General features: G+C 35.5%; 2 pseudogenes; both read right to left on the reverse strand.

Moving 5' to 3' along the window:
* Nucleotides 1–3560: 3560 nt before the first annotated feature.
* LOC140664097 (uncharacterized) lies at nucleotides 3561–4409 on the reverse strand (annotated as a pseudogene).
* Nucleotides 4410–12818: 8409 nt separating this feature from the next.
* Nucleotides 12819–16080, reverse strand: LOC140663638 (uncharacterized; annotated as a pseudogene).
* Between the last annotated feature and the right edge of the window lie 220 nt (nucleotides 16081–16300).

Below are 16300 nucleotides of genomic sequence, written 5' to 3' on the forward strand. Positions count from 1 at the left end.
GTTTGAGAAAAAATTCCTTGTAATTGCTGGGTATTCCAATGGTGGATGGTGGAATTTCGCCGCAGTCGGAGTAAAAATCCGGAATACAAAGAGGATAATCCGTAGCTATCGAAGTAAGTACCTGTACCGTATTTATCGAGGAAGAAACCGACCCAATGTTCTCCAGGTCGAGTATGGTTGTCGGTGTTAGCAACGATGGCCGTCGACCTCGTCCACACCCTCAGAACTCTGTCGGCAGAATACACTCCCACATGTCTGGCATCGAGATGATGGAGTGCTTGCAAAATTTCGCGAGAGTTTATTTTTTTCCAACAAAGGCGAACGAACGTACGGTATTATTTGAATAACGTCGGTTTTTACCTTTTTTGATAATGCGATTTTATCAATATCTTTCAGGTTTTCAATGTCGGTTTGCGTAGAAATGTTAGTAATTTTGAACTTGTTTCCATCCAGTAACGTCTTTGATTTCGTCAATTTCGAATCCCTCTTCTTCTTTTTCAATTAGATGTTCGATTTTTTGCAGGTTTTGTTTCTCTATTTCATTACTCGATTTAATATTTTCATTCATGTCACAAAAAACATAATCTTTGCTTTCGATTTCCTCGGCGATTTCGTCGTCTGTGTTCTCGGAGTATATTTCACAATCTTTCTCAGTACTACAACTAACTTGTTCTCAGTACTACAACTATCGAACTCTGCGTAAACAATACAGTTAACGGTCTCGGCGAGAGCTCTCTCGAATTGCACTTCTAATCGCAAACTTCCATGTTTCACAAGATTCCAATAGCCGGCAGAATTAGCGGACAAATCGAGTGTAAGGTCAAAAGCAAATAACGTATATCCCTTGAAATAATCCTCTCTGTTTATAGAATTTCCTTCATTCAAAAAATGGATACCTGTTCCCGAAAAAAGCGATTGATAAGCTTCAACATAAAGCGGTTCTTCAACCGAGAAAACCGACTGTAACGGCCTACTTTGAATTTGCATATCATCGACATACATCGAGAAAAAATTTATACCCCAATTTTTAAAATTAAACGGATTTAATTTTCTATTACCATTAAATGCTTTATTATTGACGAAGCCGACTATTATTCGTTTCGGTAGTTGACCTAATATTGCATTATCTATTGATTCCGCCATTACCCCACTATGAATCGTAAAAGTTTTAACCTCGACTCTCGTAAGTGGATACTTGGCAGTAACTTTACTCAACATTCTAGCGTGTGCGAGTAACACCCCGGCACTTATTTTCGCTCTTCTCACAAGTAAGCTGGCATCCAATATATGAATTTTCGATAAACTGTTACTTTCCATGAGACAAAATGAATCTTTCGAGCGTACGAGTCGTAAGCGTACTTCTACGCCGTTAATTAAAAATTTGTCTTGATTGAAAACGTCGCAATGAAGATGTCCTATAAGATCTAGCGCTCGTTCTCCGTGAATGTATCGAGCTCGTCTCACGAGCGCGGCGTTGCCTTTTGATTCCAATAGATCGTCCATGTCTCCAGGTGTATCCGCGTCCCACAGACTCGAGGTTAGATGGGTACCCAGGTAGCACATATTCGTTTTTATAAACGTTTTCTAAACGTATCCAATATTTTTTAACCGTCAAGCACCAATAAGAAACGCTTCAACAAAAACATTTTTAAAATCATGGTTTAAGAAACGCATTTTTTACGTTTCTATAAATAGAATAAAAATTAATTTTTTCATTCAAAATTATATATACATATATATACACATTATTAAGACTGTACTTATTAAGACGATCTCCAGATAGCACAGAAAATTAAAAGATGATGAAAAGATGTCTTTTTTAAGTTATCTTTCTGACAAAGCTAGAAGATGTCTAAAAGAATATTTTTCTACCTACAAAAAAAATAATTTTTTAAAATATTAGTCTTCTAAAAGTCATAATTAATTTTAGTCGACGAAAAGATGTCTTTTTGATCATCTTTTCGACAAGACAAAAAAGATCTATTTTATAATATACGTGTTCCTTTGTTTGCCGCTACGTGGCGTGTTCAGACTTAACTATAATTCGTATTCAAATTTTCATAACATGTATATATAGCCTAAAAGAACAGGTACTAAAAGTATAATTTAAATTATGTCTTTTTTGTCGGTTTGACTTTTGATGTAATCTCGACAAGAGATTCAGAACATGATAAAAATAGATGGATTATATCCAGATATGCATTATTTTATTGAATTTGTGAATAAACAAATTTTTCACAAATAAAGGAAAGAGACTGTATTTTGACAGTTTCTTAAACGTTTGTTTTTGTTAGAAAATGACGTTTCCCTTAACGTTTTTTAAGTGGACATTTTAACCAATCAGAAACGTTTTTAAAAGCCGGTTGTAAAACGTTTCGCAGAAACATTTGTGAAACGTTTTTGACGAATATGTGCTACTTGGGTAGTTTTTGCGGGTGAAGAGTAATATAACAACGCCTCGATGTACGCGCGGTACGCGTAAGCGTTGTTCGGAGGCGACACGAACTTTTGATTGAAATACACGTCGATCTGATTGAAGATGGAGTGGAGTAAATTATTTACGGGCCCTACTTTGACCTCTGCGGCGGCGGCGGTACCTCCCGTTTGCGGCGCGAGGTCGCCGTTGGTTTCCACGCGCACTCGAAGACTCAGCATGGTATGCGTGAGATCTAAATATTCTTCTCCATGGCCTGGGATGACGAATTCTATCGGCGAGTCGTCCGAGAGAGAACTGACGGGTTTGTAATAGATCCATTGTGAACTTTCGATGCTAGTCTGCGTGGGCGGTAAAGAAAAAAGATCGAGTTCACTTTTTAAACACTCGAATGCGTATGAAGAAAGACATGATTATTTACCGTAAATTTTTTATCAATATCTTTTACCGATATTTTCGTTGTCTACTGTGTTTAGCGTGGTATCGTTTAAAAAAATATGTCGGATACGGTGCGCTTTCTAGAAGTTTTACGACGCTCCGTGGACGAATTAAGTCTTTTCTTTGACTTGCGATTTTTCTTTCTCCCCTTACTTTTTAATGTTTTATTCCTCGTTTTGGTTTTTTTCGGTAATCTTTTCTTATTTGATCGCTGACGTTTACGTGATGACGTTACCGCGGATTTAACAATACGCGCGTTAAGCCCGGCGAAAGGAAACTGTGCTGCGTGCATTTTCGCATCTATCTTATATCCCGAGCCTTTTATCAGACTACTTATTTTTTCTTTAGCTTTTCTCTTAAGATTGTCGCGCGATTCTTTAAAACGGTTTTCGGCCGACAGCTTTAGCGGTATATTATTTTCAATATCACCGATTATATTAACGTCAGCTTGTAAAGCTTCTTTCCCTACTGCACGCGCTCCTCTACTTAGATAAGGTGGTATACGTCTAAATAATCCTCCTAGAAAACTTCCGATTCCATGACCGCGTTGATAAGGTGCGCCGACGAAAACTCTCGGAATTCCACCACCTCTGCTGCTTTGTAAATTGTAATATTCGTAGTAGTCTGTCATGTCGCATTTGAGAACTTAATTTTTATCTTTTTCTCTATGACACCGACGTTCACAATACTAACGGGTTCGCCTAAAGTGTAACGTCACAGTCGATGTTCCGGATTGGAATGCTATTTTTTTCCGAACTGATCTCTTATATCGATTTCAACCCTACTGAAATTTGTTCGTCGTAACAGGATATAATGCAGAGAAGAGAAATATTTCACTTGATTCGTTTCGTACTCGTAATCGTGACCATGCCCCTCGACCGACACTATTCAGAGGAGAGGAGACTGCACATCGCCTGTTATGTAAGATTCGCAAATATCACAATAAACGAATAGTTTATCGGGAATACCGCAAGCCAAACTACGAGGTTCGTAACTAAAGAATCCAAAGTGTCCCTTTTCAAAAGCATAGTATAGTATCGACCTTCCCGCTTAGAAGCATTATAAAGTGCATCCCCTAAACCGAGTATTCGTAGAAGTTTATCGGAAAAGTTTACATAATGATTTAGTTTGCATTTATTTTCATCACACTCGAGGTAAAACTCTATACTACCGGCGGATAACTCCCGTCGATCCAAACGAAAATGCGAATCGGCTCCTTTACATGTCGTATTAATCGCGGCGATAAGTTCGTCCATATTTTTATAAATGCCAGCCCGTATTTCGTCTTCCCTCGAAGTTATCACAGAATCTTTTTCCTCGTTACCTTGAATGTCAACATCGGCGAATGTGAGTATATTCTCACCGCGTTGTATATGAAAAAAAGTATTGGGGAATTGAATTTTGCTGAGCGCGACTTTTCATTCGCTGTGTAACTGTATCGATTGAGGCAATTCCGTAATAAATGACGAGTATTGTCCGGAAAATAACGCATACTGCTATTGCTCGGAAGAACCAGTAGAAATTGGTCCTCCCTCATCTCAAAGATTTGTTAAACTTGAAGCGGGAATCCAACTATCGAACTTGCTAGGATAACGTCAGCTAACTAACAGCTGTTTATTATCACCACGTCCTCTGCTCTTTATTACGCGATCGACGATAAATTCTTCCTCCTGTAAATTTTTTTCAACTCGGGCTAATTCTTGCTCGTAAAAAATATATAAATTTAGCCGTCTATGACCTCGCCGGCTAAATCACTTAGTTCGTACACTCGCGGTTTTCGCCAATCAAGAACCCGATGAATTCGAAATATCTCCTCACTCCACTTCGTCTCGTATCCTTTCTCGAAGGTGATTTTTGCTCTACTGATCCGTACGAGTTCGCCAACGCGATATTTAGCCTTTTGTTTTTTTCGCATTTCTCATTTTTCCAACGAAAAGTTATATTTTCGCGCACAATGCGGGCATTTTCCCGCGTAACGACCGCAGGTTGCATTTTGATATTGGAATGACGCGCGTGATTATAAGCGTGAACGATATCCTGCAAAACATTTATGTAACGTCGTGTATTTTTATGCGTAAAATAACGTCACATATGTTCCTTGAGTGTTCTATTAAAACGCTCCACTATAGCTGCTTTAATATCGGGATTGCGAAAGCAAATGTCTTTTTTTTTTAAGAATTTTTGTACAGGATGCGCAATAAATTCTTTACCTTTGTCGGTCTGTAGGTAAACCGGTAGACGACCATTGCTTCTCGAGAATATACGCTCAAAAGCTCGTATTACACAGATACCTGTTTTGTCACGTAAAGGTTCAACCCATACAAATTTACTAAACACATCGATTACTACAAGTAAATAGGAATAACCGTCATTATAGCTCTTGAGATTACGGAGATCAATCAAATCAGCTTCTCATAAATCATCGATATTTGTCACATATAATGTAAACGAGGAAATTTTCGTCGTACCAGTCGATGCAGCGTGTTCGTGTCTTGCGATTTAAGCCAGTCGAGAACATTGTTGCGACTAAAATTCGGTTTAACGGCTCGCGTTAAATTGTCCACCGCGGAATATCCTGTGTAGGGGTCGTAATACAGTTTTTCGAATCCCGACATTAGAGTCTCATCCAATCGAGTAAACGTTTTTTCCCTTTCGACGGAGAATCTTCGTTATCGTGTGTTAATGTTTCATCGGCGCTGTCTTCGCCGGCGGATACAAATATCGTGTCTGCGTCAGACTCGTTTAATTTACAAGTGTATGATTTTGAGCGCAAAATTTTCTTCGGAGTAAAGCTCCCGCAAGGTAATGGATTTTTAATACGATAAACTCGTAACAAATCGCGATTACCTATGAGATTGGAAGGCGTGTTTATATCATGCAGTAATCGAGCAAACTGAATTCTTCCGGTTGCTTTTACGGTTTTTCTTTCCCGTATCGCGTCGTTTATGAGATCCGAGATATTCGATCCCGTTACGACTACACCGTCTATAGTTACAACTCCGCGTCTATCCCAGCTAATCTTAGATTTCGGGGTGTCTACCAAATATTTCAATAGAGCGCGTACTTTGTCACGATAAGATTTTGGCGCGGAGACAACTATTTGTTTTATCATTTTCACCGATTGAGTGCGTTTTTTTCCGAAACTGCTACTAGCATTACTATTACTAATGTTACCGTCGCTGCTAATTAAAGTTTGCGTTTCCAAAAGTTCATCGTTATCGTCATCATACAAATTTTTCATGTCTTCGTTCTGCTCTTCATCTACCTCGCCATTATTTTTGCGTAAACGTTTTCTCGCAACTCGATCAAAATGAAGATAACGTTGAAGTACTTCCTTATACATTTTCCATCTTTCCCCCTCGTCGCGGAGAGTTGCGAGATTAAGAATACGACACATCTCAGTATCGAGTCGCGATAAAATAGTTCCAGACGTCTGCACCGAATTATTATTTTCGTTAACATTTTCCAGATTTTTTTTTATCGAATTATCTGACGATGATGCGCTGAGTGCTATTTCCGGATGATGTTGATGTTGCATGCGCTGCATTCTCTCGAGATTTTCCGTAGAAATTAAAACCATTTTTTAGCTCTTTCCATTATTCAAATATCATAATCGTTAATACTTTACTTTATATTCTGAAAAAAAAACAGATATAAAAAGTTGTATAATTTTTTCATTTCCCGATAATCCGTGATAATATAACTTCGAGTAAAGGAGCAATAAGATAGGATAAGAATCCTCCCCGTTGTACCAGTAGCTTTCTTCTGCCTCTCCAATTACCTCGTTTTGTCGCGACGCGTCGTAGAATGGTTTTATGCTTGGCTAATCGTCTTTTTTCGTTACTTCCAAGCGGTACGTTTCCTTTGAGCGTATTATAAGCGCATTCTTGTATGCACTTTATTAGTTTATTATCTGTACTGCGTAAGAAAGACACTCTTTGATTTTTTTTCAGATAGCACAAAGTTTTCAAAAGACATGCGTTTCGCTCGCCGATTGATCGTCTAGCAATTTTTATTGCTCCGTCCGACGAATTCCGCGACGTCAGTGACGAAGGATATTTATTCTTTTTTACCATTACGATGTAATAGCGCGACTGGCAAGATGCGTATGTAATCACCTTCCTTTTATATACCCCCTCCTCTATTGCTCGATCTACAAGGTACGTAGACGTAATGCAGTGAATTGTCGGGAAAGATACACGTCCGAAATCGATATTCGTCTGGAGTCGATTGTTTCAAATCAAGCAATAAAAACCCGTGCGGTCTCGAAGTTGCGTCGTAGTATGTTTCTTCCATAAACTTTGGGTCGTCGGGATATACTTGACGTGCTAAATGACAAATTTGGGCACGATCACGCGGATTTTTGAAAACAACTATATAATTCGCGTTGAGAGATATGTCACGCTGTCCACGTCCCTGATGGAACAGATTTTGCGAGATAAGAATAACACTGAGATTCTTATGATGACTTCCTTTTGTAAATAGATCCACGATAGCGTCGCACGATGATGATTCTCTCATAAGATCGTCGATTATTACCAGTTTCGGAGAAAGCGGATCGTTGGAATAATCTTCCGGGTGTGGCAATCCCTTTTGAAATTCGATTATATTTTTTTTCGCGTTTTTCAAAGTATTATTACCGCTAAAGTATCCGCTTCTTCGTGCGCTTTTCTCTTCTACTTCTCTTTCACTCACAGCGTGTTGTAAGCGCTGATACGCATCTTGCCACTCGGCGTAATAAAATAAAATTCTCTCGAATCGTACATCGGACATAATTGATAAACATCGAAGGAAAGTTTCCACGAAAATCGTTTTTCCGCATCCCGTAGGACCGCAGACGATCGACGTCTAAGGATGTTTCCAGCGTACATCCATTTTACAAAATGAGCGATTGCGCATTTACACACAAATTCATAAATGAAATAAGTTCAGCGTCACTCTTACAAATAATAATAAGCTTGTTAAAAATGTGCATGCGCGATAGATTTTTAATGTTAAACGTTGAAATGCAGAGGAATAAGCTTATCCACGCTTCGGAGCCCTCCACCCGCGGCGGTCGCGTGCTCGCGCTAGCGAATATCTTGGTGAGCGTAATGACGCGGTGATAAGCTGTATCTTTAGTAAAAATGCTCTCACTAGCATATATATGCTCGCAATAACAAGTGATTATAAATTTTACTACCGCATATGGTGCTAGAGCTGTGCTAGTAGCGTATCGCGAAAACGTACAAGAAGATCTTCCTTCCGAAAACATCGAGGATACGAACGCAAACGGACCTACACCGAAGAAACGGAAAACTTACAACGTTGCGATAGTAATGCAGAGAGCAACCTTTCTGGGACTGGAAAATATAGTTGGATGTGTAAACGTTCGTTTGAATCAACTAAATTTAATTTCCAACAGTGTCAACGAATGTGCGCGATATCTAATGAACGAAATAGAGATAAATCTTCCTATCAATAGTAACATTAATAGCAGTATTATAAAACTTCTGATCAAGAGTAATAGCAAAGAAATAGAACGTAACGTTCGCATTCAGCTAAAAGATTTATCATTTCTCGATATATACTTTGAAATAACATTTTTAGAAATAACCTTGCTTTACCTCAATCAAATTGTACATATGATAGTAACAAAACGAACATTATAATCATTATCCCAGGAATATTTTCTTCAATTATTCATTTTGTAAAAACTTCTTGAATAATTTTGATTTTATAAAAAAATTTTAAATATAAACGTTACATATTTGTTTATTTTTAAATCTATTGTCGATTTCTTTCACCCACTCCTCTTTCCCATATAAGTAGTTCCGTTACTTTTATTGTTGAAAGAGGATGTTCCGCAACCTCTTTCAACAATAGGCGCGCAGTATAATATAAGCCACCGATAATACTATTTCTTTCGTTGCGTCATACCGTCGCGTTTGATAGAACCTGCATATTCCTGTGTTATTATCCTTTTTTCATCTTCACAGGCATGACGTTATACACGGTCGCCTACCATGTGACGTCATTTGTTTTGACGGGCCATACCTGCCCCACTACATAACATAAATGCCTTATCTAACCTTTACTCTAGTAAGTTCTTATTTAGCTCAGCATACCAGGACCAGGATCAGCAATACGAAGGATCCAGGTTCAAATCCCGAGAAAACCAGAAAATTTTTTCAAAAAATAAATTTTTCTTACCTGAGCGCTAACCCTTCCTTCTCCAACCGCCAATTTTTTTTCTGTCAGTCCTGGTGGTAGTGGGGGAAAACACCAGACACCCCCCGCGGTGCCCGAGGGCGCGGTGGTGGGGGTTTGTTTTGACGGGCCATACCTGCCCCATTACTACTCTAGCATTAAAATTATTGCTAATGTGTTAATTATTGATTATGTGTTATTAAAATATTAATAAATAAATGTTTAGAAATTGTATGAAATTGGTATGATTATGTAAAAATACAAAAAAAAAATTGTGACAAAAAATTTGCAAATTTTTTTTATCCTTTTTATTTGCTAAAATTTTGCCGATTACATACAATGTTTGAGCATTAAAAATTTTGCCACAAAAAAAAACAGAGCGTTATTTTGCGGTTGCAAGGCAACGATCATATTGTGTAAATAATACAATATTAATCGATATCTGCGTTAATCTTCACCTTTCATTAAAATACGCAAGAAAGAAATGGCATTGTATACTACGCAAGAATACTATGATATGCTGATGGCACTCGGTGAATGTCAAGGGCAGCATCATCCAGCTGCAAGAAGGTACGCCGAACCGAGCACGACATCCGTCGCCGAACGTGATACTAGCAGCAGCTCAAAGATTGTTTGAAACGGGTAGCGTATTAATAAATAAACATGATGCTGGAAAAATGCGTGAGGCAAGAAATTTAAGAAATACGGAAACAGTTATTCATGCTGTCGAACAAGAACCGGAAACTAGCATTAGAATCATTGCTCGAGAGCACAATTTATGATATTCTACTGTACAAAGAATTTTAAACGACGAAAAATTACACGCATATTATTATACCCGCGTACAGGAATTACAACCAGGAGACTATCTTCGGAGAAGGATCTTTTGCGAAGATATCTTGAGGAAGGTGGATGAAAAGATCCGAGATTTCTTTCTCGTGTGATGAATCGCTATTCACACGAGAAGGTATCTTCAATATGCATAACAGTCACTATTGGAGTGATGAAAATCCTCACCTTACTCGACCTAGGAGTTTTCAGACTCGTTGGAAGAGGAATGTCTGGGCAGGAATTATGGGACATCAAATATTGGGTCCGATTTATCTTCCGGACGTTTTAAATGGCGTAAATTATCTCGACTTCCTGGAAAATACAATGCCGGAATTTGTAGAAGACGTTCTTCTAGTCGAAAGGAATAATCTTGTTTTTCAACAAGATGGTGCCGGGCCACACAACGCCAGAGTTGTGACTCAATATTTGAATCGGCAGTTTCCTGAGCGTTGGATGGGCCATTATGATCCAATACGTTGGCCGGCAAGATCTCCGGATTTCAACCCTTTAGATTTTTTATGGGGTTACTGTAAAGAAATCGTTTACAGAAAACTTCCTGAAACTTCATGGAAGAATTGGACGCCAAACTCCATGAAGCAATTTGGAACATTAATGAAAATATGTTGGAAAATGTACAAATTAATATATTAAAACGATTTAAGAGCTTGCGTCACGATGGACGGTGGTCATTTCGAACACCTTTTGTAAATTTTTCTTTTTAATAAATATTAGATACAATACATTAACAAAACTGTTTTTATATTATTGATTTATTACATATTTTAATAAAAGATTAAATTGTAGATATTTCAATATTATTATTATAGATTTTTTAATAAAAAAATTAAACGCGATTTTTTTTGTTCCACGAGGTATGTCACGGTATGCGCGTCGAGATTTTTTTCGTGCAATTCCTTTGTTATCGACGATCACATTAGTGCTATCTTGTGAGTGTAGATGAACTATGATCAGTCAGAGAGTAAACAAATAATCGTAACCTTCGTAAATAATAATAAATCGGTCGTATTTTATCGTGGATCTCTCAATCTGTGCGGAATTTAATATTTAGGCGAGTGATAGTGAAGTACTGCAGTAAATACAGTTTCACAATGTTTCTAGTGATATTTATTATGAAATTGTGAACTGTGAAGTGAAATTCAGAAGCTGTCATTCACAAGCCGAATAAATCACCAAAAGGATCATAAACTCGTGGATTTTCTTAAAGGTAAAAATATTTAATTAAACCGTAATTATTACTTCATTTTTTGCTTGTCCGCTTGCAAATTTATTGTCAATTATGTAAAACGATTACTCGCGTTATTAACGATTTCAACCGTCACATTACAGCCTCCTAGGCGGTCAATAATATTGTCTAATAATTGTATTGGATAATGCAATAATTGCTCAATAAACTTCAATCAATAATATTGTGCAATATAAAATTTTATGCAATAGTATTAATCGTCTATGGAAGCCATTAGACCATGCCGCGTTGCGCCGTCCCTGCCTGCCCGTTGTACCCGGCTCGTAATTAGCTATTTTTAATTATATCTCAAAAACTAAGCTTCGGACAAAATTTTGTATAAGGAAAAATCGTCTTAGAATTTGCTCAAGAATATGTTATTTTAAGGACATCAGGTTGTTTTTAATCATCCTGTATATCCAATAATTATTTTAGTAATATATATTTTTCCATATTAAACATTTTGCTTACTTTCATTTCCTTTACGTGTTACTGGCTGTAATAAACTAGGACTTAAGTGAAGCGGTATAACTTTCGCTCCCTGAACTTTTTAATGGAGGAATTATTATTCTTCTCTGGAGTTTTAAATAAATGACAATAAGGTCTGTTGCTATTGTTACAACAATTTGGACTAAGCATTTGTAACGGAGAACGTAAGCTTCTATCTGAAATAATACTCTTATTAACAGATAATTGTTTACACAGTTGGATATTATAAATTTATCTACAGTACCATTCTTCTGTGCAGTTTCCTTTCCTTTTAAAGGAGATAGTATAATTGCTTCTTGTATCTCATATATATTTTGTTCTTGTAGAGTTGCATAGAAGATAAAGCAGCTTTTCCTTCATGTTTATGTAATTTTTCATGTCCATGTTTTTTTAATCTTTCATATAATTGCGTTCTCTTATCTGACTCTTTATTCTTTTCCCTTATATTTCTGAGAATATTTATAGTGTCTGTATGGCTTTGCTTTGAAGATTCTGAGATTTTAATATTTAACGGTAACTTGTTTTATGTGCTGTCTTGTTTTTGACTGCCTTTCTGGTGATAACATGCATGTACTTTTACAAAAAGATGCAGAAATAGAAGGAGGTGACGCTATCTTTTTTGTATTTTTTGAGACATTAGTATATTTTTTGAATTGTTTTTTATTATTTTTTTCAATTGTATTAGATTTTACAGGAGATTTGTTATTGTCTGATTCCTTTTCTGATTCTGATGAATCAAGAAAATAATTTTTCTTTTTCTTTCTCATACCCTTACCAAATTCCTTGTCTGTTTCGTAATTTGAATCATCTATGATTCCCTTACACGAAATTATGGCATTAATGCGTGTATCTATAAAATTAGAAATACAATGTATGGAAAAGCGGAATAAAAAAGAATATAAGACATTATAAATATTTAAGAAAAAATACATAAATATGCTATGATTCCTTTATAAAGAAGCAATAATCACATAAGCAAAGTTTTTGTGTTTTCTGTACTTACCATAAAATTTTCTAATAATTATACGTTCTTCTATCCAATCTAAAGATGCAGGTAATTCTTTTTGGACAAATTTCCCTGCATTACAAGGAGGCCATTTGATTTTTGCTTTCATATTTTCATCTATATCCGTAATCCATTCCGTACGGCCAACATCATAAAATTCATCATTTTCTTGTGTCAGCTCGCGGCCTTTATGAGTTAAAAATTTGAACACAACAAACTGAAAAAAATGTTAAACATACATTAAAATAAAGCCATATACCGTAAAAGAACAAACATATAAAAATGTATATAATTATAAAAATAGCGAACCTAAAAGTATAACATACAGCTGCAATGATGAGAGAAATAATCTTTTTAAAATCTTTTGAACTACTTCAGTAAAGGAATGGTATGCAAAAGAGGAACACATTTTGCATAGAAAGAAAAACTTGATTTTCTTCATTTTCAAGAATTTTGTGGTCCTTTTTCTAAGTCACGATAAGCAGCCTGCTGCAATGGTTTATAACCAGAATGGAATAATCTTTTTATACCTTACAATTTATTTTCAAAAATAAATGCGCTAAAGTTTTCCAGATGGCCATATTGCTGACACTCTTCCTCTAAATGGCACATAGAATGGACATTATAAACTATAAATCTTGCATCATAAATAGCAACAGAATGTTTAATGAAAGTCCTTAACAATTGACCTGCATATTTGCAATGAGATTTTACTAAAACAGGGCTGCTTATAGATAAAGATATAATATATTCCACAATGTAAAAGAAAAAAATTCTTGTAAATGTTTTCATCCAAATAATCTCTTAGTACTAATATTCCATCATACAACAAGAATCTTCTGAACTCTGTAGCTTTATAAAAAGATATTTCTGCAAGAGATCTTGGAGGTCTATTAAAATCTTGAAGACATGAAGGTTTCAATAATATTAATTCCGAAGAAATAGCTGCAATAATATTCCGATGCAATTTCCACGGCCCATTGCACATCTTCCAAGTCAAAAGTAATCTCTTCATAACACCTAGGAAAATCAAATGCATTCCATCAAGACGAAACTGTGATACTAGGCCAGTTCCAATTTTTTTCAATGGTGAGTGACCAGTATGGTGGTGTGGTTGCTCTTGGTTATTGTATGATTCATCTGTCTTCAAAGGCTCGTTAAGCTCAACAAAGGTCATCCTATTATCAATATATTCGCCAATGATTTCACATTTTTTACATGTGCAATATCCTGCGTGATCTCTACAGCATTTAATTTTTGCGCGAGCTGGGGCATCTAAAATATAATGCCTTATAGAAAATGTATATCGAATGCCATTACGTATATATCCATTTTCTTGTAAATATTCAATCTCTCTGATAAATGAATGTAAAAAGTCCTGTATATTAGGATCTTTATTTCTTTTAAATATCAAGATAATAAAGGGTTCATTTTTAGATCATACAAATCTTCCCAGGGCCAAAATCTACTCGAGGAACTTTTGGATATAGGCAGACCATCAATATTAATATCAATCAATTTTATTGAATCGCTCCAGATAATCATTTAAATTCAATGATTGCAATTTACGCATTGATAACATACCTTCATCGCATGCCCATTCTTTTATTTTTATAGCAACACATTGGCCTAGCTCATTTATATGTAGACAATGTATTTGCTCTTTTTCTATATCTGTTCTCATCACTTGAAACCAATTCTTGAACACCTATTCCTTCTGCGCCACTTTCAGTGCAAGTATGAGTAGACTCTGTATCATGAACGCTGGAATTCTCATTGTCAGAGAAATTTTCGATACTCAGTTCACTATTACTAGCATCATGTCTTGATAGTTCATTATTTTCAAGATTATCACTTTTATTATGATTATCTTCATCACTGTTACAATTAAAAACATTCATGTTATTATCTCCGGTAACATCATTATTTTTATTATGATTAGCATTGATAATATAGTATTGATTGACAATATTTTCACTCTCATTCTCACTCTCGTTATTGCTCTCACTTTCACCATATCGTTTATAAAGAACGGACGCTATTCTTTCCAATTTTGTCCTTTTCGCAATTTCTCTCTCTACCCTGCGATTTAATGCTCTCTTAAAAACTCGAAAGTTTCTCTTTAAAAAAAAATAATAATTACAATAATATAAAAGATTTAAAATGATTAAAAAATAATAGTAAAATAATAATTTAAATAGACTGTTAAAGTGTAAAAATAAAATTACATTCTAACAATGTAGAAAGTTAATCACTGTAGTAATCACTACATTTTTTTATAAATATATATTATTACAGTATGGTAAAAGTTGCAATAAAATAGACAATACGAGCAACACAAGTAATACAATTATCAATACATTAGCAATACTTTGCAATAAATAAGCAACACATTTTAGATTCTTTTTTACATAAACAATTAAAATATAAATTAATTAATAATATAAAAGGCTCTATGTATTATAATAAATAACGAATGTTAGGAAAAAGGGCTAAAAGTCATAGCAGGATGTTCGTGCAATGTAAATTTTAAATATTAATAAGAATTAATAAGAATTAATTTTTTTAATACAATTTCATTTTGAGATATATTTGTACCAGAAAATTTTACGTACATTGTTCTCACTTTGGAGAATCAGAATATTCAAATTAAATATAAGGAAATAGGAAGGAGATAAAGAAGGAAAAATAAAAAAAATATATCGAGACGAGTGGCTAAGCCGAGATTTTCTTATTTTTCCTTCTTTATTTCCTTCCTATTTCCATATTTAATTTGTAATATTCTGATTCTCCAAAGTGAGAACAATCTACGAATAATTTTCTGGTACAAATATATTTCAAAATGAGATTGTACTTTAAGACAATTAATTCTTATTAATGTTTAAAAATTACATTGCACGAACATCCTGCTATGGCTGTTAGGCCTTTCTCCTAACACTCATTAATTAAAATATTTTTAAATATTGTATATTCGAGATACTTCAGAAGTATACAAAAATTATGTACATCGTTTTCATATCAAGAAATAGAACGTACAAATTATGAAAAGTTTAATGAGAAGGAAGGAAATGTTATATAACTGTTATATAACATTTGTTATGTTTATGTTACATTGATATTATGTACTTTGAATTGTGCGGGACTCTAAAGCCAGAAACATGTAAATTCCGTAATTTTAACTATAATCGTAAAAATCAACCAATAACGAGCGTCCATTGATGGCGCCCTAGCGGCGTCGCCGTTGAGTCGCCGTCAATGGACGCTCGTTATTGGTTGATTTTTACGATTACAGCTAAAATTACGATTACGGAATTTACGTGTTTCTGGCTTAACCTTTTGCATTGCGATATAATATTATATACGTGTTCCTTTGCTTGCCGCTACGCGGCGCGCTCAGACTAACTCCATATTCAAGTTTTCATAAAATGTAGTTACTCTATCAGCACCCATGTTCAAAAGAATAATAATAATTTGGGAACGGTGTTATGTGTGTTACGGCGCGATGTCGATGTCTTCGAAGACGCTATCTAAAATGCTGAGGAGAGCGGAATCGGATATGGATGCAAGTTTTGATTCTAAAAAGGGGAGCGCAGAGGTGTCGGAGTCTGCTGGAGAGTATTCCAAAGAGGAGTCGGGTAATTCTATCGTGTGGTTCGATGAATTATCCGAG

The sequence above is a fragment of the Anoplolepis gracilipes genome, chromosome 3 (assembly GCF_047496725.1).
Source record: "Anoplolepis gracilipes chromosome 3, ASM4749672v1, whole genome shotgun sequence".
Classification (NCBI taxonomy): Eukaryota; Metazoa; Arthropoda; class Insecta; order Hymenoptera; family Formicidae; genus Anoplolepis; species Anoplolepis gracilipes.